The following is a 21,587-nucleotide window of genomic DNA, read 5'->3' as shown; positions in this document are numbered from 1 at the left end:
TGTGAGCACCAGCAGTCATTAACCCCCTGCAGAGCGGGCACTAGGGCTACAGCGGGAGTAGAAACCCTCCGCCTCTGCCGAAGCAGTAACCGAGGCCTCCTCCACGTCGGACTCTGCGTCTTGACCAAATATCAGAACAGTGAGTCCTTGGGGCTCTGTACCCATACTGTCAGGAGCCCCTCGGGAGGGGGTGAATGGCTTTCCTAGTCCAGGACCCGTAATGCACAAAGGCGGGCTTTAAACCTACATGCTGAACTAAATCATCCCTGCTACCAAGAGTGTCCTACCTGGGGTGGCTTTTCCTCCACATCCGGCCAGCTCACAAACAGGTGGCAACCCTGCGCAAAGAACATACCCCCAGGAGCCGAACAGACAGTTATCACGACGGCCGAGCGACTGAATCCTGGAAACTCCGCCCTGCACCTGAACTGGAGAAGAACGGCGTAAGACCCCAGCTCTGCCGGAGCGCCATGCCTGAGGGCTGCTCCCTCTGCCCAGAGTGTCTGGGATCCCCCCCCCCCCTAACAGCGGCTAACTCAACGGAGCAGCCAGAGTACCCTGCAAGGTAAGGCGGCACCTGCCGCTTTCTTCAAGTGCCCAGGACTAAAGAGCCTTTTGCGGCTCCAGCTTTCCGGAGCCCCCAGGTCCCGCTCGGCGTCAGCCCTGATCTCCCAAAGGCACCATATCAGCTCACGCACCTGATGTTCGGGGCAGCTACCTGCAAAGTGTCCTGCAAGTGACACTCCCAACATCCCGGCCTGGCAGGGGACCCAGAGGGCTCCAAGGGGATCACACAATTACACACAACTGTGGGGCTTTGGCGCACTACCAAGCCTATCTTTTAGCTCTCGGAGTCCAGAACTAAATCCACTGCGGCTGATGGGGCCCTCACAGCCTCAAGGGAGTACAGGCCATGCCTCTCCCCAATCTACCCATCAGGTGACCCAGCCTCTACATCCTTGAACATGGGGGTCAGGGGGGGAACTTGGCCTGGAGGAGGCAGCTAGTCACTTGGGGGATCCCCGCACTGCCAGAGCTGCAGGCCCTAGCTCCACCATTACAGGAATACTACCAACAGCCTAACTAAGAGACCGAAGTGAACATCACAATCTAGAGCCTGTGGTCTAATGGCCCCCGGAGTGGTGAGAGAATCAGCTGGGTTCCTACCCATAGAACTGCTCATACCCCACTACACTGCCCTCAGCAAACTCTGGACTATCAAAGCTAATCGAACGTAGGCCCCACTGAACGGCAGTAGCCTAACATCAGGTGGGGGCTGCGAGATCTCTCGTCCCCATCTACTGCGGCATTATGGCCAAGGCCCTCAAATCAACCAGACAGACAGATATTGCATCATTATTAACAACACCTATGGGCGAAAAAGCCAAAAGAAGCGACCGTAACGATAGTTGGGCAGCGAGTAACTCGCCTGAGAACTCCCCCGACATGGCAACTCAACCTGTCACAAAATCAGACCTACAAGATCTCCTATCGGCTCTCACTAAGGAATTTCAGAAAGGAACTGAAGAAGTGAAGAGCAAGATTGCAATGCTTGACAAGCGTGTGGGGAGAGTTGAAGCGCGAACAGAAGAAATTGAGACCACACTGTACGAACAAAACTTTGAGATCGGAGAAGGGGCAGATAGAATCAGTACCCTGGAAGCCAGATGTATGGCGTTATAAGGCAAACAAGAGGACGCAGAAAATCGATACAGGCGCAATAACATTAGTCTCCGGAGAATCCCAATGTCGGTCTCAGATAAGGAACTTGGAGCCTATGTAACCGACCTATTCCGATTCCTCATAACTCTTCCAGACGGCTCGCCGTTGGAACTTGATGGAGTGCACAGGGAAAGACCCAGACAAAGTTCCGCCACCACAGCAGACGTGCTTGCGTGAGTACACATCTATAGGCTTAAAGAGGAGATAATGCACGAAGCCAGAACCACTGAGCGGATACACTTCCGAGATGCTACAATCTCCCTCTTTCAGGATTTAGCCGCATCCACACTAGCCAAAAGAAAGGCGCTCAGGCCCATGACTAACTGGCTCAGAGAACGTAAAATCATCTATCGATGGAACTTCTCTACTGCTCTCGCCTTCACTTGGGAAGGAAAACCTTGTCAGATCCTCTCTCCGAAAGAAGCCAAAGCCTTTATGAATCCTGAGACAGAAGATGACTCCCCCGATAAGCCAGCCCCAAACCCAGAGGGGATAGAGAGGGAGCCCTTATGCGCCTGGTCTAGGGTTGAGGGTCGTCGTAGAGTGCAGGGCCCACTGACCAAAGGGAAAAAGCAGAATAACCGCTGAGCCCCACCCGGGAGTAAACTGACTCCTTCTAGAGGGTCATAATGGCGGAACATGGCGGCCTGGAGCCTCTGGCCCTGGAGCCTTCTGGACCCTAGGTGATCCTACACAGGACCTCATGACGATGTCTGCCGCCCCAGTAACAAATATCTCTCCTGGAATCCCTAGGGGCTCAGCCACCTACACCTAGGCCGGTCCGCAAAGGAACTAGCGAAACACAAGCCTCAATTTCAGCAAACTCACCGATCCAACAAGAGATCCCATGACCTCCGACTGAACTGGCAGTATTGGCCCAGGAGATTGCCCCGTTGGTAGGGCGCTGGTCCGAAATTCCTGTTTCAGTTTTTGTTCTTGTTCATTTTCCTTTTTTCCTTTTCTGGTGGCGGGCAGGGGGTGGGGGGGTGTGAGGGGTGAGGGTGCTTGGGGAACAATGCGGGGGGGAGATAGCTAACATGATAACATCTCAAGAAAAGGCAACCTTCGAGACAAAACAAGCTCAAAAAGAGGAACACCTCCACCGGGGGAAGGGGAGGCCAAGGAACTGTGTTTCTATAGGGAAATGGCTAGCAGAACACTCAATCTGAAAAAAAATGGCCTGTCCGAATAACAAACTCTCGGTGGCCACCTGGAATGTGCAGGGCCTAAACGCCCCACGTAAGAAGTCGTCTGTGGAGCATAGGCTCTCCTAACTGGCGGCGGACGTCGTCTTCCTGCAGGAAGCTCACCTCCTTGCGTCAGACGAAAAGCGCATCTCCTTCCAACGCTATCCAAGACGCTATTTTGCCACCGCAGGACAGAAGAAAAGAGGGGTTGCCATACTACTAAGCCATGACCTTCCGCTAACACAAATCTCAACCAAAAAAGACCCAGAGGGGCGCTATATTCTACTGAAAGGCCTTCTAGTCGAATTACCAATCACTCTAGCAGCAATTTATTGTACGAATACCGCACAAGCCCCCTTCCTCCGCAATCTCCTACCAATAATCACTAATTTCACCAAGGGCCATCTCATAACGGGAGGGGATATCAACTTGACCCCAGACCCGAACCTGGACAAGACTCTTCCTCCAACAAAAGAGGACTTCGCCAAAGCACTCGCTATGGCCGAATTTCTGGGGAGACCGGAACCATAGACATATGGAGGCTATCGAACATAGGGGCGAAGGATTATACACACTTCTCACACACCCACCTCGGGCACTCGAGGATTGATTTACTGCTCCTCTCCAGCGTCCTCATTCCCTGTATTGAAAGCATTGAAATTGGTCACAGAGCACTCTCAGACCCTGCTCCGGTCACGATGAAGCTAAGTGTGCAGGGCTTGCCGGAACCGGCTCAACGCTACTGGAGGCTACAAGACCAAATCCTGGCTGACCTGGCCATCAGAACCGAAATGGCAGAAGCCCTCGAGAATTACTTCAGGTAGAATACAACCTTGGACATCCCGTTATCAACCATCTGGGATGTAATGAAACCAGTCATCCGGGGAGTTGCATGTGACTGCACAACGCGGCTCAGACGGCTGAACAAATTGCAACAAGAGAAACTAGAGGCGCAGCTCGCCGAGGCAGAGAGTAACCTCAAAAGAGGGCACACGAATGCTAGCCGTGAGCTCAAGAAAGCGAAGGGATTTCTGGAAATGCACCTAGCGGACAGAGCAGACGGAGCGTTAACCTACACTAAACAATTCTACTACGTTAATAGCAACAAAGCAAACTGGCTACTGGCCCACAAACTCAAGAAGCTGCAGTCAAGAAATTACATCCAATGCCTAACCGACAGCCATGGTACTTCTTGCTACACTATAACCATGAGAAATTGGAAATCATGACAGAACACCACAGGAGCATCATGTTAGGACCTCCTACTGCAAAATCCGCACAGCTCCGATACTTAACAGAGGTCCAGCTAGCCCCTCCGAACCCTCAACTGAAAGCCTTAGAAGACCCAATCTCCACTGAAGAAGTGAGCGACATCATCCTAACCCTGAAAAACACAACCCCAGGCCCAGATGGGCTGTCGGCACAATTCTACAAAAAATGTGCCTACATCCTCGCACCTCATTTGGCATCCCTGTTTAACGCGTTCCTCCTGTCAGGAACCACCACTCCTTCCATGGAGGAATCACTAACAGTCCTCATTCTGAAACCCGGGAGAGACCGAGACCAATGCGCCTTATACAAACCTATCACCTTATTCAACGACGACACCAAAATATTTGCGAAAATCTTAGCGAACAGGCTGGCGCGCCTACTCCCCGAGATCATCCACCCGGACCGACCCGGATTCATTCCGGGTCGTAACACCCACAACAACATCAGAAGAATCATAAACATAATCGAATCGGCCAACAGGACGGGCCTCCAAATGATGGTCTTATCTCTCGATGCACACAAGGCCTTTGACAAGCTAGACTGGGGCTACATCCAAGAAACACTAAGGCACTATGGGTTTGGCCCAAATTTTATAAAATGGACACTAGTAAACTGCCAGCATCCCTCCACCAGGCTCAGAATGAATGCAGCTAGATCGGATGTCCTGACGATGTCCTGTTAACACTTTCCCAACCCAAGGATTCCATGAAATCGTTATGGTCAGAACGGAAAGAATTCAAGGAGACATCAGGATTCCAGGTAAATCTCTCTAAGTCCACGGCGATGAGCATCAACCTGCCGCGGAAACTGATCAGAGTGTTGGAAAGTGACTACCCAATACCTTGGACGAAAGGGCACCTGTGTTACCTGGATTTCCAGCTCCCAGACGAACCCCACAGGATATATAAAGCAAACTTCCCTCTACTATTCAAAGAACTCAAAAGTGACCTGACATGCTGGAGAAAGCAAGAAATTACATGCTTTGGGAGAATCACAGCCCTGAAAATGAATTTAATCCCGAGACTGCTCTACCATTTGCACAGCCTTGCCAGCAGCTATCCCGAAGAAGGCGGTACATGAGCTGCAACAACGTCATGAACTACATATGGGAAGGAAAGAAACTGCGAATTCCGTGGAGGATCCTGCTGCGTGGACAGGCGGTGGGAGGCCTTGGGGCTCCAGACGCAGCGAGATATATCCTGGCAGCGCAGCTCTCGCACGCATTCACCTGGAACACAGTCTCCCAGAAACCCCTTTGGTTGGAGCCAGAGGAGGCCTGGAGCCGGATTCCAATAAACTCACTGCCACATATGAAGAGGCCCACGGGCTCAGCGGTCCTGAATCCTCTGTCAGCAATGGAAAACACGATTCTGAGCTGGCGGAAAGCGGCTCGCTTTTGGAAATGCAGAAGCACGATAGGCCCACTCACCCCCATCTGGAAGAACCCTGACTTCACTCCAGGGGCTAACCCAAATAGTTTTCTCAGCTGGAAAGATGGAGGGTTGGAGATGGTCCTAGACTTTTTGAAGAATGAGAACCCCCTAGACTTCGAAGCCTGCAATGCGAAATTCAATGTTCCAGAGACGGAAAGGTTCAGATACAAACAACTTAAGCAATGGCTATCAAGTAACCCAATGAAAAACTACGGAAGCAGAGATCTCACAGCCCTAGAGCGCACCCTGATAGATACTCCCCCCCGCACCCCCCCAAAGGGGAAAATATCAACCCCCTACAAGCTTCTGGACAGAACCGACCCAGACGTCAAGGAACCCTATATGCACAAATGGGAAAGAGACATTGGTAGAGTTATTGAACCTGAGGAATGTGGCCATATTTGGGATAGAGCATGTAGAAGCTCCCAAGTGTACAACCAACAAGGAGGGGGCATTTAAGGTATGCTAACGGTGGTACCTCACCCCAGAAATGCTCAATAAATGCAACCCTCGATCTCTCCGCTGTGCTGGAGAGGATATCTGGACAAAGGCCCTCTATACCACCTACTATGGACATGCCCTAAGGCCACCCAATTTTGGAACTCAGTACTAGATCAGATCAGAGCTATCACCGGCCTCACAATCCCATGGGACTCTGGAGTGGTCCTACTGGGAGCTAGGGGTGGAGGCCAATTTCCACGGACAGGCCGTAGTGCAGAACTATGCTATCTTCTACTAACAGCTGCTAAAATCTCGATTGCGAGGCTCTGGAAAAACCCAGAAGGGCCGCCAATTCAGATGTGGTGGTCGAAGTGTTGGGACATAATAGCAGCTGAGAAAATTACAGCCCTCGGGCTCGTGAACAAGGACAAATTCTACCAAACCTGGGCTCCATTCCTAGACTACACGCAACAATACCCGGGGCTGGCTAGGCAACCTCCCACTCTCCAATGGATGGATAAGTAGGACTAGAGTGGAGGCCGGAGGAACGAAATACAACCCAGCTCCAGCCGAACCCCACGGGATATGCTCAGACAAATGGACGGGGACTGTTGGCCACATACCACCTCTCCCCTCCAGGGAATCCCAGCACCTACTACCAAGGGCCCAGAGCCACAGAGTCACAGCGTCCTCCCAATCCTCAGTCGAAACGTAAACGACAGCCTCACGTCCCCTACTTCACCTCCCCCATTGCCCTCCCCCTCCCCTGTCCTCATGAAGACTTTAAGGTTGCGTTATTAATGTTATCTGGTTCTTTTAATGTTTTCGTATTTGTTTTTTTTTGCCTTTGTCTACTATCAAACAGTCACATGTGTAAGAAGGTGCATGCTATATAATGCCGCGCCGGAACACTGTTTGTACAAAACCAATAAACCGTCTCTCCACAGTTGACAAACCCTCTCTAGGCCTGCCTCAAACCATGCATGAAATCTTTTTGGGTTCGGAATTGCATCGTGTATTACAAGTGCCCACAAGTGACTCAGTGGAGGAGTCCACATCGTTACCCCCTGCATATCGGCACCCTCTCTCCATATCTCCCATATTGCGCTCTACATCAGGTGATGTCGATTCGAACAGAGGAGCCTGCCTGTAGGCACCCATAAACATTCCTCCCACAGTGGCGGGGGACAGGTGGAGGTTATTCAGACTGACCCCTTGGTATTCCCTTTGCATTCTAAGGTGCAGTATGAGGACCCTTAGCTGCGCCGCCTTGTAGTATAGTTTAACATTTGGGAGAACCCCCCAACCCCTATCTTTCGGTAAACTAAGGACCTCGAAGGATATTCTCGACTTTTTTCCCCTGCCATAGAAAGTTCACCATAGCCCCCTTTTATCTCTCAGAAAAAGGCCAACGGGACCCGAATTGGAAGCATTTGGAACATGTAAAGGAACCTTGGCAAGCACACCATCTTCAAGGCATTGTGGCGTCCCAGTTAGGAAATGGTTAGTTTTTCCAATCTCTCCAAGTCGGCCTGAAACCCGCACAGTAGTGCATGGAAGTTGGCTTCAAATAGGTCTCCCACGTCCCTCATGATGTGAATCCCCAAGTATCTCAATGTGCTCAGGTTGACCAGTAATCCCAATGGATCAAACCCCCATCCCACTCCAGGGGGAACAGAACTGATTTAGCCTTGTTAAGCTTAAATCCGGTGAGGTCTCCATACCACTGAATAAAGTGGATCACGCTTGGTATGGTGGCCAGGGGGTTTCTCACATGCAAGAGCATATCGTCTGCGTATAACACAACCTTGTACCTGTTAGGGAGAATTCTCAGAAATGGGCTAATTAGCTCCACCTTAGAGACCCCCAGTAACATTGCTGGATTTTGAGGACTTGATTTTTTTAACCTTGAGAGACTGAGACCCTTTTTCCCCACTCTCATGCATTTTAATGTGATTTCTGAGATTTGTGTTTCTTTTGGTTATGGAGCCTGACAAACTCCACAGGCATCATCTTTTACATTGTGGCACACAGCACCTTCAGCACAGTGGCACAGGGAAGTCTTTCAGATTTCCCAAAGGTTTAAATATCTTTTCTGGGATAAACTACTGCTTCCCAGAGTAGTAAAGTGAAATTGACTTTACTTACATTTGTAGCTTTCTAGACCCAGCGCACACTATCTTACACTAGGGTGCTGGGGGGGTTACCTAGTATCCCCTTTGTCTAGCATCTCATGTAACATTTTTTTGTTACCCTTTCTTCACTGAATGGCTGGTGGCAGTGGTTTCGTTTTAACTACCATGGTGTGCCTATAGAGGAGGTCCCCAATAAAGCCTGCATTCCAGTCGCCCATTTTGAAGTACCAGGAACGTTCACACCGAGATATGTGACATATGACGAGCAGATAAACCAGCAGAGAGCCGCAGTAGGGCTCTGCCCAGTGCCGTACAAATACCAAGAAAACCATGGACAGTAAGGTATCCATTGAGAAAACCTTACCAACAAATGAAACGAAATGAAGATCGTCTGAATACAGTCCCTGAAGAAACCAAAAAGGCCTTAATGAAAGACGAATGGTGACGTCACGAGGGCCCAGACAGACTCACAGATAGAAGAAATGATGACCCGAGAATGACACAGAGATGAAACGTCATGAATAAGGATATTGTGAACTTAAAGTAAAAGAAAGATGTCAAAATACGAGAAGCTTAAGCTGTAAGCAAGATGAAGATATTCAACCAGTTTACACCTGTAAATATGCTTGGAACCGCAAGAAAGCTAAGAAAACAATGCAGCTTGCTATGCTTAGTAGAAGAGTATGTATAATGGCGCTTGCCGCACTAATCTACCTCAAACAAAGCACCTTAGTATAAGTTTATTTCTACTTTGCACAAGAAACAGAATCAACCCAGGTTACTAAAGGCCATTCAAGAAAAGCTTCACATTTAGCAAAAACGAGAAGAGACGGCTGAACCAAAATCATGCCAGGAAAGCCAAGGTCATACCAATAGAAGAGGCGAACAGTAGCTACATTTAATTGAAACTAAGAACAGATTATCCTGCCTTTGAAAGGTTGAGATAAGATTGCCGGTTACGAGCGGTGACCATCCCATTGCAGTGCAGGAGTCCCCAGAAGTCCTCCCTCTTGTCCCCGCGACTGAGGCCCAGGAACAGTGAGATCTGCAGAGCGGCACAGGAACAGAAGTCATCTGCTGCACTTTTTCTTCAATTTGAAGGTACTGTACAAAGTCTGAGAGAACTTACCTCTTGCTGTAGAGTTGCTTGCATCTTCTACTACTCACAACTCTAACGGCTTGTGGCCCTACATTTGATTCTTCTTTTCTTCAAAGACTTCTAAAACATTTGCAAAGACTTTTTCTACTTACCTACCAGAAGTGCTTCATCCTATATAAGACATTTGCCCATTGACTTTGGCCTAGCCGGTAATACTGAAAGACTTTGCATTAGGGATCCAAAAGTACTTGTCTGTTTAAGAATATTTGTGGTCTCTTGTATAACAGTATTCTAAATGCCAACCGTAAGATATTAATGTCCCCAGCACCCTAGCTGTTGGTCACCTGAGGATGTAGGTTCGGTCTGTGGCCATCCCAAAAGGGTCTTTACTGATTTTGAAACTAAGAGTGTACAGTATTGAAGTGTATTTGTGTGTTACTATTATATTGCTCCCTTTTGAAGACGGCTTATTCTAACTGACTGATAAATAGTTTATTCAAGAAACCTTGAGTGTAAGTGTTTATTTGAATACTTGTCACTTTGAATCTCTCTGCAACTCCCCTACAGCTCACATTGACCCCTCTCGAGAGAAGCCTGGCTGCTCAACACGCTACCAAAACTGTGTAGTACAAGCTTATACCAAAGGTTGGGTTTCCTATACCTGTAGTCAGTTGTTTGTAGTGTTCCCAGAGGGTACTGCATACAAACTTTGCCTAACAGTTCCCCCCCACCACAAATCCTTCTACGCAGGGATCTTCTCGGATTCTCTGAGCTAGTGGTTCCAGGGAGAGTGCAAATAGGATCGGAGAAAGTGGGCACCCCTGTCTCGTGCCCCTACGTAAGGCGAACCAGCAGGAGTAATCGCCATTAACTGCCACACAAGCCTGGGGGGACGCATAAACTGCCACTATACCCCGCCTGATTCTAGAGCCCTAGCCTACTTTATCCAACACTTCCTTGAGAAAGCCCCGCTCGACCCGGTCAAAGGCCTTTTCAGCGTCCACCAAAAGGAGAACAGGGTCTCCCACCCCCCCCCCACATACCCCCCGCCCCATCCCCCGTGCCTCAGGGATCAGGTATAGGGTCTTCCTAAGTGTAGCCTCCCCACTGACGTCCCTGTATAAAGCCCACCTGGCCTGAGTGGATCAACTAATGCATGTATAGTTTGAGTCTTGCCACAAGGACTTGTGTGTAGATTTGTTCCTGCCCTCCTTGGGTATCACAGTTATCAGCACACGGGAAAAGGATTCCGGGGCTTCCCCTGACTCCAGGATATCATTGATATGATATGGCATTTGTAATGCGCCAATACACAAGTGTTTCAAGGCGCGACGAGGCAAGGAAGGGGGAACAGAGGGAGGACAGAGACAACGATCTTACTAGCCCAAGTGACATTGAGATCACATGGTATCAAAACAATAACAAGAAGTGTGGTCGAAGATGGCAGGTGCAAGGGTAAGTGCAGACAGCAGGTTTCCAAAAGTGCAGGCGGGGGGAGGGGGGGACTGTAGGTTTACAGATACAGACCCAAGTGCAAGGGTTACCGGGAGGCAGTGCGGGTGTGCAACTGGGCGGGCAGGGACTTAGGCCTGAAATCGGAGCGTAGCCAGGTGACCAGTGCAGTATCAGACAGGAAACCAGCAGGGGGGAGGAAGAGAGAAGGCAGAGGCAAAGAAGAAGGTCTTGAGGTGCTTCCCGAACCGGAGATGATTCTCAAGTTTCAGAGAGGCAGGGAGGCTGTTCCAGAGGGACGCCCCAGCCGAAGAAAGAGATCTACTACCAACTTGTTGCTTGAAGAAGCGACTGTCCTGAGGGAGTTTGAGGTGGAGTAGCGAAGAGCTCGAGTAGGAAGGTATTTACAAAGAGAGAGTTGGATGTATTGAGAATCCAGGCCCCAGAAGGCCTTGTGGACAGTGCAGAGGGTCCAAGGACCAGTCTGGCAGTCCTGTTCTGGATGAGTTTCAGAGGATGGAGAGTACAATCAGGCAGATCTAGAAAGAGCTGTTGCAGTAGTCCAGCCTAGAGAGAACCAGAGCTCTGGAGACAGTGAGCTTCTAGGGGAAGGAGAGGAAAGGAAGAATACCTCTGAGGAGGTGCAGTTGGTGGTTTGATGTGAGAAGAAAAGAAGAGTGTGGAGTCGAAGATGACCCTGAGGTTCTTAGCCTCACAGGTGTGAGCAGGAAGAGAGCCAAGGGAGGCCGGCCAGAGAGTGACCGGAAAGGAGGGTGCATTTGTGCCAATGAGGAGAATCTCCGTCTTACTGGCATTAAGACAGAGATCGTTGGTGGCACACCACTCCGGGATATCAGACAGACAGACATGAGAGAAGAACAGGTAGCTGAGGGGAGTCTGAAAACGAACTGAGTGTCATCCGCATAGCACTGAAAGTTGGAGCAGAAGGTGGCAATGCGGTGGGCGAGAGGTGCCAGGTATTGGTTGAACAGCCAGGGTGAAAGGTTAGACCCCTGTGGAACACCACAGGTAGAGAGTGAGATAGAGGAAAGGAAGGACCCAAATTGGACCTGAGAGGGTCGATCAGAGAGGAATGAGGTCAGTCAGGCCAGGGCCTGATCAGTGATAACCAGGTAACCGCGGAGACAATTGAGCAGGATGGCATGGTTGACCATGTCAAAGGCAGAAGAGAGATCGAGTAAGATGAGGACCGAGGGGAGATTAGAATCAAGGTTGTCTCAGAATTTTTTTAAAAATTTGATGATCAATTGGCACCTGTTTTGTGTGAACTTTATAATGATTTTGTTGTATCGGGTATGATGTGTGATTCCATGAAAGAGGCAATGATTGTGGTGATCCCAAAACCTAATAAAGATTCCCACTAGATGTGGGAATTACAGCCCTATCTCGTGGACCTTAAAATTTTCACAAAAATTTGGGCTAACAGATTGGGTTTATGTATGAGAGATCTGGTTGATGGGTCACAGGTGGGTTTCATTCCAGGGAGATATGGTTATGACAATTTTCGAACCGTGTTAAATGTGGTTGATGACCGATTTGGGAAGTAAACAAATGAAGTCATAGGTTTTTTTGATGCTGAAAAAGCCTTTGATAGGGTAAACTGGAAATTTCTAGAATTCACTTTACTGAAAATGGGTTTTGGCCCGATTTTTATGAGGATGGTAGATTGTATCATAATGATGTTAAGGCCCGGGTGTTGGTTAATGGGGTGGTTTCGGATCCATTTCAGTTGTTAAGGGGCACGAGGCAACGCTGTCCGTTGTCACCTTTTTTGTTTGATTTGGCGTTGGAACCTCTTGTTACTTATCTTAGACAATGTGAGATTATTAAAGGTATTAATGTTGGGAAGGTTGAAGTGAAAGTTCTATCGTATGCTGATGATATGCTCCTTATGTTATCGAATCCAGAAGTGTGTGGAGATGTAATAAAATCAATGTTTCAAGAAGTGGGTGAATTGTCAGGACACAAGGTGAATTGGGACAAGACTGAGGTTTTTCCTTTGTCTGGTCGGCGTGTGAATACGGTTTTGAGCTCATGGAATTGTAAATGGTCTCCAGAGGGGGTTAAATATCTAGGAATTCATATTATTGGGGACTTGAAGAAATTGCTGCAATATAATCTGGATTTGGTGAATGCGCAAATGTCATTATTGATTAGGAGATGGGAGAGATTGACTCTGAATCTGTGGGCAAAGATCAATGCAATTAAAATGGTTCTTTTGCCAAAAATTTTGTATGTTATTCAGTCCATCCCGTCGTTGTTGTATAAGAAGCAGTTACTTAAGATTGAGAAACTTTTTTCTTCTTTCTTGTGGGGTTCTGGTAAGAGGCCTCGGGTTCCGAAATACATGCTAGTACAAAAAGTTGAAGATGGAGGTTTTGGATTCCCTGACTTGATGGAATACTATAAGGCGTTTGTACTTAAAAAAGCTCATATTACTTTAGGGATAGAGTGGTGAATGAAACAATTTGGTTGCGTATGGAAAGGGGCGTTTGTGCTCCTTTTGACTTGAGATCCATATATAGTATGGATAAATTGCCAATTAAGAGATTGAAGTTGCGCCCGGTTGTGGCTACTAGACAGGTAATTGGAGAGTGGTTTCGGGATAATGATATGAGTTATGGATTCAGTAGAGATGCTTCTATATGGTACAATGCTGCTTTGCAGATTGATAATAAATGTTTGAGTTGGCTTAGTTGGATTAATAAGGGTATCCTGAAATTGGCAGATGTATTGGGTGGGGATAGGTTGTTGAGTTTTGAGGCATTAATGAATAGGTATGGTTTGAGGCGAAGTGAATTGAATAGATACTTGGCTTTTGAAAATTTGATAACTTGTAGATTGGTTTTGGCTGATGGTTCTATTGGAAATAAACCAGAGATTGCTACCTTATTGGAAGGTCCGGAATATGGAGTGCATACCTATATGCAATTTATGCCTATTAATGAGAAACTTCGGGAGGCATGTTCTAGATTAAGAAATATTTGGTCTGATGATGTCCTGGATGAGATTTCTGAGTTGGATTGGAAATACATTCTAAAGGTTAATTTGCACTTGGGTCCTGATATGGGCTTACGGTTAATTCGACAAAAAAATTATTGGGAAGGTGTATTGGACACCTGTTAGGATGTTTAGATTGGGGCTCCGACCGGATGATTTGTGTTGGAGTTGTAACAGTGATAGAGGTACTTTAGTGCATTTACTGTGGGATTGCCCGAGAGTGCTGGAGTTTTGGACAGCAGTGATTGATTGATTTGATTATTGATGTGGTTTTGCGGAGGTCGGCAGTGAATGTCATCTTACTTTCCCGTAAAGATAGGAGTGGTCGAATTGCGAGACATTCTTGTTGGATTGATAGGGCCATTATGGTGGCTATTAAGTTAATACTCAGGGTTTGGAAATCAAGGAAGAAACCTAATGTTGATGAGTGGCTGACGGAATTACATGTGTTGGCACAGTATGACAAGGTTTCATTTCATAATAAAGATAAGGATGAAGATTATTTGAGATTGTGGGGTCCTTTTATGACCTTGTATGACTGATGGTGAGATGGCATTGTTTTGGGGGTAATGGTATTCGAGGTGTAGAGAGTGGGGTTCCCTTTTTTTTTGTTTTTTTTGTCTTGTCTTGTGTGGTTGTGGTTCTTCTCGATGGTTATGTTTCACTATGGTTGGTTTTCTGCTTGACATGAACTACTTAAAATACTCTTGTCAGTTTGTACATTTCATGCTTATACTGTCTGTGAAACATTGTTTTTCTTATTATTGTTGTTTATGAGAAAACTAATAGTGTTGTTAAAAAAAAAAAGAAAGCAGGTCTTCACGGAGGATAAGGAGAGCAGTTTCCGAGCTTCTGGCTGCTCTGAAGCCAGACTGATCGTCATGGAGATAACCAACGGATTCAGTGTGAAGATTAAGTTGGGAGATTGCCAGCTTTTCCAGGAGTTTGCCCAGAACATTAAACATTCTAACATTAAACATTCTACCATGAACGGCATGAGGGGGTTTATGAAAGCCTTGTAAAAACCTGCTGAGAAGCCGTCCTGCCCTGGGGCCTTCCCCATAGGTACCCTTGCCACCGCCCTTTTGATTTCCTAGGCCGTTATTGGAGCCTCCATTGCCTCGGCCTCCTCTGGGGATTTCGTCCAGGTACTTTATTTCCCCGGCCTCCAGACTTGTGTCAGTTTTGTAGAGTTTTTCATAAAGGAAGTGAAGGCTTCTTGGATCCCCTTCTCCCGTTGGTCCTGTATTATATCAAACCCTTCTATGGCCTTCACCCAGCGATCAGCCCGTTATCCCCTAGGACTAGCTGCCAGGAGTGCGTCCACCTCCTCTCCTTTTTCATAGAACTTTTGTTTCAAGAACTGTAATTTCCTGATTTGACCTTCCTCTAGTAGTCTAAGCTCTTCCCTTTTCCCCCTCGCTTCCATAACCCTTTCCTCCCGCCAATCAGTGGCATCTCTGGCCCTCCTATCTAGCTGCGCAATCACGGCCTGCACTCTGTTTTCAATTAGAGTCCGCTCTTGTTTCTTCCGGGCCCCTCCTGGATCAGGATCCCCCTCCATGTCGCCCCCCCCCCTCCCATACCGTTCTCCTCGAGACCTCTCCCGTGTTATTAATTTAAAAGAATTCCTCATTCTCTTTGGCCACTTCCACTTGGAACACAGGGTCTTTCCACAGGGATTAGTTGCATCTCCATTTGGACCCCCTGTGCACCATCCCCTGCCAGTTCAAGTCCACCAATAACAGGTCATGGTCTGACCATGTGATCGGAGAAATCTCTGAGCTCGCTGCTTCGCCCCATAGACCCCTTGATCTATATAGTCAATTCTAGTGAAAGTGCTCTGTGGAGCAGAGTAAAACGTATGGCCTTTTTCCTCCGGGTGCATGTGCCGCCATAGATCCCGCAGCCCATAGACCTCCAGCATCTCCTAGATCTTGCCGTAGGCCAGTCTCGGCACAGCGTCCCTCCCACCCCGATCCCTGGCCTGTCTGTCAAGCTTGAAATATGCCCAAGCATTGAAATCACCCCCCAATATTATGTTACCTGAGGCTTCGAGCATTATCTTAGGGAGAGGTTTCTTCACAAACCGCAGTTGACCCTGGTTGGGGCAGTAGCAAATGTGAATCCCACCTTTTTAATAATCCCGGAGACCAGGAGGGCCCTACCCTCCTCGTCAGCCCAGACCTTTGTGATCTCCATTCCTAGCCCTTTCCCAATGAGAATTCCCACCCCCGCTTTTCTCAGGGGTCCCGAGCCCCAGTATTCTTGACCCAGTGTCCTGCCAGGGATCTTTCATTCCTCCCCGTAGCATATTTAGTCTCCTGGATGAACATAACATCTAGGCCGGCTCTGCGAAATTCTCTGGACACTAAAGACCTTTTCGTGGGAGAATTCATCGTCTTTCCATTCAGGGTCTCCACCCTCAGGTTGCCTCCCCTGTGCATCCAAAACTTAAGACATCCTGCTATTCCCCCACATCTGTGTCCCCTTGCAACTCCAGGCGGCCTAGCCACATAAATCCATCCCTGACAACCGAAAACCCCAACTTTAAGAAGATCCGGATCATACCCTCCACACTGATATCCCCCCCCTCCCCTTAGTTACCCTAAAGGGCGCCCGACTCCTACCGGTTAACGTCACCAGGAAAAGGCCGGACCACCGGTTGGAACCAGATCCATGCCTGTCCTGCACCTAAAGCACCTCATTACCTTTGAGCCCCCTCCCCCATCTCACCTGCCCAAACATCAACCTTCCAGGCTACAGTCTACCTTCATAACCGGCCAGTGCCCTCCACTGCAAACCACTTTAACCGACCACCTTGGGGCCTACTTGTTCAAACAGAACCCTTGTTCATCGAGAGGGAACCTCCCTGGTCCTGTGTCAACACCTTTGGCTGCTGCTCACTATGAATCATGTGTCTGCCATAGGCGATGTGTTCAACTTCCTATATTTCCTAGATCCCGGCATCTGTCTTCTCCTGGGTCCCTTAATCAGCCAGTGTCTGTCACCTTCTGCCTTATCTCTACCATTCTTCGATGTGCCTGCTTCTCCAAGCATCTCCCAGGTATCCTGACGAATGTCTTCCTATGTCAGTCTATATTTGTGTCCATGAATTTCGAAGGAGATGGAGAAAGGGAACCCCCACCTATAGCTCACTCCTTTCTCTTTTAGCCACTTAGTCCGAGGTGAGCACATCCTCCACTTGGTTAGGGTCAGGGAAGACAAGTCCTGGAAGATTGTTACTCTGGATGTGTCGTACATGACCGGTCCTCTCTGCCTTGCTTTTTCTCAAATTTTTGTTTTGTCTGCATAATTGTGAAACCAGGTGAGGACTGACTTTGGGCCTCCCACAGCCCCACCTGCTCGTTGAACTCTTTCGTTCTTGGCTTTGTCAATGGTGTCATCCTCGAAAACCAATTTCATGACCTCATGTAGTGCCCTCTTCAGGTCGAGCTGTCTTCCCCTCTCGAGCCGGGATACCAAAAAACCTAAGGTTGTTACGCCTGACCTCTTCATCGCGCCTCTCCATTTTGGACAACCGCATGTCCATTTGTGTCTCTAGGGTGTCGAGAGAGGATTGATTGTGCTCCACTTAATCAAGTCCCTCCTCCATTGTCTATCCTTTGAGTGATCCTATCCACCCTGCTCCTGATGTCCGCCCTCATGTTCCTAATTTCTTGCATTAATGCGGCAACATCTTTTTTAGTGACTGCGGATTCCTCTGGGGCGGTATTCAGGTCAGGCTGCGCTATGCCTCCAACTCCCAGACCCCCGGGTGTGTATTTGTAGGCAGCCAACTTCAACCTTGCACCTCTACCTGCTGTTATGCACTGGCCTCCTTTTGGGTGTTCCTTCAATAATCAATGGGCGCTGGTGGTCGGTGCTCTCTTAGCCTCTTCTTTTCCCCTCTTCTGAAGGGCGGAAGGGTTGCCCTCATCCAGTAGTTAGCCGACCGCTGGTGCCGGTGGGGTGGACGCGGGGGGGGACTTCTTCCAAGAGTCTCTGTTGAGTTATCAGAGTGTCTTGTCCTCCCTGTCGGAGTACTAATGCGGGTATGGAGGCACCCAATATGTTCGCGGGTCACCCCTTATTCTGTTGTTCTCTGGCTCCTTCAGTCTAACAATGCAGGGTTCCTCCTGTTGCTCCAGTCTCTTTCGCTCATTCACATGTGGGCCCAGCATCAATCCGCGTCTAGTGCAGCTTGCCTCCAACGATTCCCAAGCCTGGGCGGCCCTGTTCTTGTTGGCCCTTGTGTGGGCTTTATTATCCCTGAGTGGGATAATGGGGTAATGTCCCCCTCCACTCCACTGCGCTCCCTCTGCCTTCCTTTACATTACATTACATGGAATTTATAAGGCGCAGACAAAGTAACATATAACTAGAGACTCGGGGAACGGGAGCATCTGAGACAAATAAGAAACAAAGTGATAACTACTTGAGGTCTTTTCATTCTAAGGCACTACCAGGTGGTACTTATCAGGTAAAGAGTAGAGTTTTCAAATCTTCCTTAAAGTTTACTAGCGATTTGTGGTTGCGCATATATCCTGGCAATTGGTTCCACAAAATGGGCGCTTTAAATGCGAACGCACCATTCTCTGCTTTAGATGTCCTAGGTCTAAGTTGCTCCAGTAGATTTTGTGACCCAGATCTCAAGGTTCTGGAATTAACTTTATCATTAATATGGAGCTGTAGGTAGGATGGCATCTTTTGCATTCTACACTTAAAAGTGATGACTAGAGTCCTGAACTTAATCCTTGATTCTATAGGTAACCAGTGAAGGGAACGCCTAGCATCTGATACATGGTCGCGCCTAGAGAGCCCTAAAACAATTCTCACCGCCCAATTCTGCACAACCTGCAGCCTTTTTAGATCCAGCGTACAAATACCCAGTAGTAAACTACAGCAATAATCCATCTTTCTCTGATTATTGCTCTTGCAATGTTTTGAGCACTTTTTTGTGAAATAAGTGGTCTCAAATGTGACAGTAACTTGACATAATAGATAGCTGAAGACACAACCGAGGTGACATGAGCTCTCATATTAAGAGTCTGCGCGAGAGTGACTCCCAGTATTTTGGTTTTTGGGAGTGGAATTATATTATCATCTCCTAGTTTAAAAGAGCTATAAGAATGATTCAGACAATGTAAGGCGTGTGAGCTGCCTACAATCATTAACTCTGTCTTGCTCCTATTGAGGACCAGATAGTTGTCCAGCATCCATTTCTCCTCCAAGGGGGTATCTCCTTCGAGCCCCGTTTGGGCTCCAACTCACCTCCTCCTCTGATTGAGGCCTCGCACTGTGGGGTCCCGCTGTCTCTATGCGAGTGTCCTGTGAGTTGGGGGTGCTCTCCTTGCTTACCCACTGTAGAACTATTTGGGCTCCAGCCTGCCTCCTCCTCTCATTTGGGCCCGGCCCCCCAAGCGTTGCTTGGACCTGCGGTCTTCGTGGGCTCCCCGTGGGTTAGGGGTATTCTTCCACCGTTCCCCTCTGCTGTCTTATATACGCTTCTGCTCGTCTCAGCCTCGTGTTGAGGTCAGGCACTTCTGGTCTTATGGGGCCCGTCGTCTTTATGTGAGCGCCCCACGAGTTGGGGGCGCGCTGCTCACTTCCCAGCTGTGGTATTACACAGGGACTCCTCCACCTGGCGGGCCGGCCCCAACACACACGCCAGCCGCCTAGCTGGGCGATTGGGGAGGGTCCCCCTCAACCACTGCAGCGAGTGCTGGTTGTAGTGAGGGGGGGCACAGGCTTACCCACCCTCACTCCCTCGGCACATCATCTTCGATGTCCCGGGCACCGGCATCTCCTCTGCAGGCTGCTTTCCTCCTGCGCACTTACAAGCAGGTTGGGATCTTCCGCTTTCACTTTCGCCGCAGAGTTCGCCGGCTGTTTCTTTGTGGTTACAGAGCTGATTTTTGTCTGCTTTTGAAGCTGCGGCTGTAGCGTGGCGGTGTGGGGGCTGAACAGTGTGGGGGCTCAAGCCACTTTGCGGTCCCGTGACATGAGGATCACGGCATCAGCGCGCCCCCTGGCGGCCTCTTTTAGACACTTTCAATTTACCTATTATAGTACCAAGTACTAAAGTGACCAACATGCTATAGATAACATCCTTGGGACCCAAAAGTATTTTTCCAAACCCATCCTAACAAAGCTAATGAAGTTTTCACTTCTGTTGAATCGTTCATCATACAGGCCAGGCCATCCAGAATATTCTGTCTTCTGTGGCTTAGCCTATCCTGTCGTCACCCATCCACCTTCCACTGTTCGATGAATTGTCTCAATGACCTGATGGCGGATAAGCGCTTGATATATAAGATTTAAGATTATTACTCCTCGATGACAAATGCAGTAAGCAGCGATCTTGGACCGCTTTCCATTACCAGCATTTTTCAGCTGCCTGCCAGTTAACTACTTTTCAAGGTTATTATTTGATTTTAATATTTTAAACTAAATAATTGAAGGATATGTTACAGTGATGAATTGTGTATCCACCAGTCTGGGGTCTACAACACTTTCTCTCCAGATGTTTTTGACAACCACTCCCATCTGTTAAACGAGTCTTCACGAGATCGCTGGTTACCTTTTCTTCCTGTAGACAGTGGAGTTGAGGTTGCCAGTATGTCGGTGTATCTATTGCCGATGAATGGGTAGCGCGAGAAATTAGCCCAATCCCCTCCTGACGATATATGACAGGATGGCACTGGACCAACTCCCAACGCCACGGGTGGCACTTCTCAGTATTTGCGTGACGTCGGGACAGTGTTTCCACTGGCTGAGAAGGCTTGATGAAGACACCGATGATAGCGAAAGCTGAACTCAGGAAAATCAAAGGAGGCAGCAAGGCACAGGTACCGGCAGGGCACAAGACAGGCAAGGGAAAAAGGACTGCAAGGAGAAGCAGGACAGACAGGGAAATCCCACTTGAGAGTTAATCTAGGAACCCAGACAGGACCTCCCCTACCCTAAACCAGGAGGCAGGCAAAGACCCAGCAGAACAGGGAAGCAAGGGTTAGGAGGACCAAGGAGCAGGAAGAGGACAAGGAGAAGAGGCAGGGTTTGGCAGGATAAGGCAAGGCAGGGAACTGGAGGGCTGAGGCACGAGCGCCAGGACTCCAGCAGCACATACACAGTAACAACCGCGTTGAGACGCGTTGTCCCTGTGTATGCGGTGCTCTTTTAAGGCCCGGGATCAAAGCGAGGCTCTTAACGCATGTTCCGACACTGCGCATGCGCGGGACGTCGAATACTGACGATCCGCGCATGCGCAGATCCTCGCAAGATGGCGGCGTCCACGGAGCCCATCCGGACCGCGGGTCGGCGTGAGGAAAGACGCCACCGCGGGTACAGCCTCCATGAAGGAGGAGACCGCTGCGGCCGTGGACCCGAGACTCCAGGACAGGTAAGTGGCGCCTGCGAGCGAGCGCGCGGCGTGACACCATCATCCCTATAGAGCATAGTCAATGGTGAGGGATAATGTCGGTCAAAACCTCTGGAGAAGCGCAGGTTTCTGACCTCTCCTTTTGTCAACACACTTTTGAACAGTTTTAAGCCCCTTCACAAAGTTGATTTATTTTATTTATGCATTTATATTAGCGCACGAAGCCCAGGGGCATCTAGGCGTTAGTTAGTGTCAAGACAACCGCACAGCGGTGCACTGATGATCACTTGAACAGGTGGCTTGTCAGAATATTTCTGAAAGATAGGTAGGAGGGTTGATGAAAACACTGTAACAATATGCTTGGTTTACTGAAGTTGGAGCGTTTATGTGGTAGCTGGTTGTGAACTCCATTTCTTTGTATTCTCTTCCTTCAAACACTTGTTT

General features: G+C 48.7%; 1 protein-coding gene across 2 annotated transcripts in view; it reads left to right on the top strand.

The window, feature by feature from the left end:
* The window catches only part of LOC138526301 (E3 SUMO-protein ligase RanBP2-like), a 1,824,256-nt gene that overhangs the window by 494,623 nt on the left and 1,308,046 nt on the right, over window positions 1-21,587 (top strand). The window lies entirely within an intron of this gene.

Source organism: Ambystoma mexicanum, chromosome 7p, assembly GCF_040938575.1.
Source record: "Ambystoma mexicanum isolate Mex_15411 chromosome 7p, UKY_AmexF1_1, whole genome shotgun sequence".
NCBI lineage: Eukaryota > Metazoa > Chordata > Amphibia > Caudata > Ambystomatidae > Ambystoma > Ambystoma mexicanum.
This window is presented reverse-complemented; position numbering and strand designations above follow the sequence as displayed.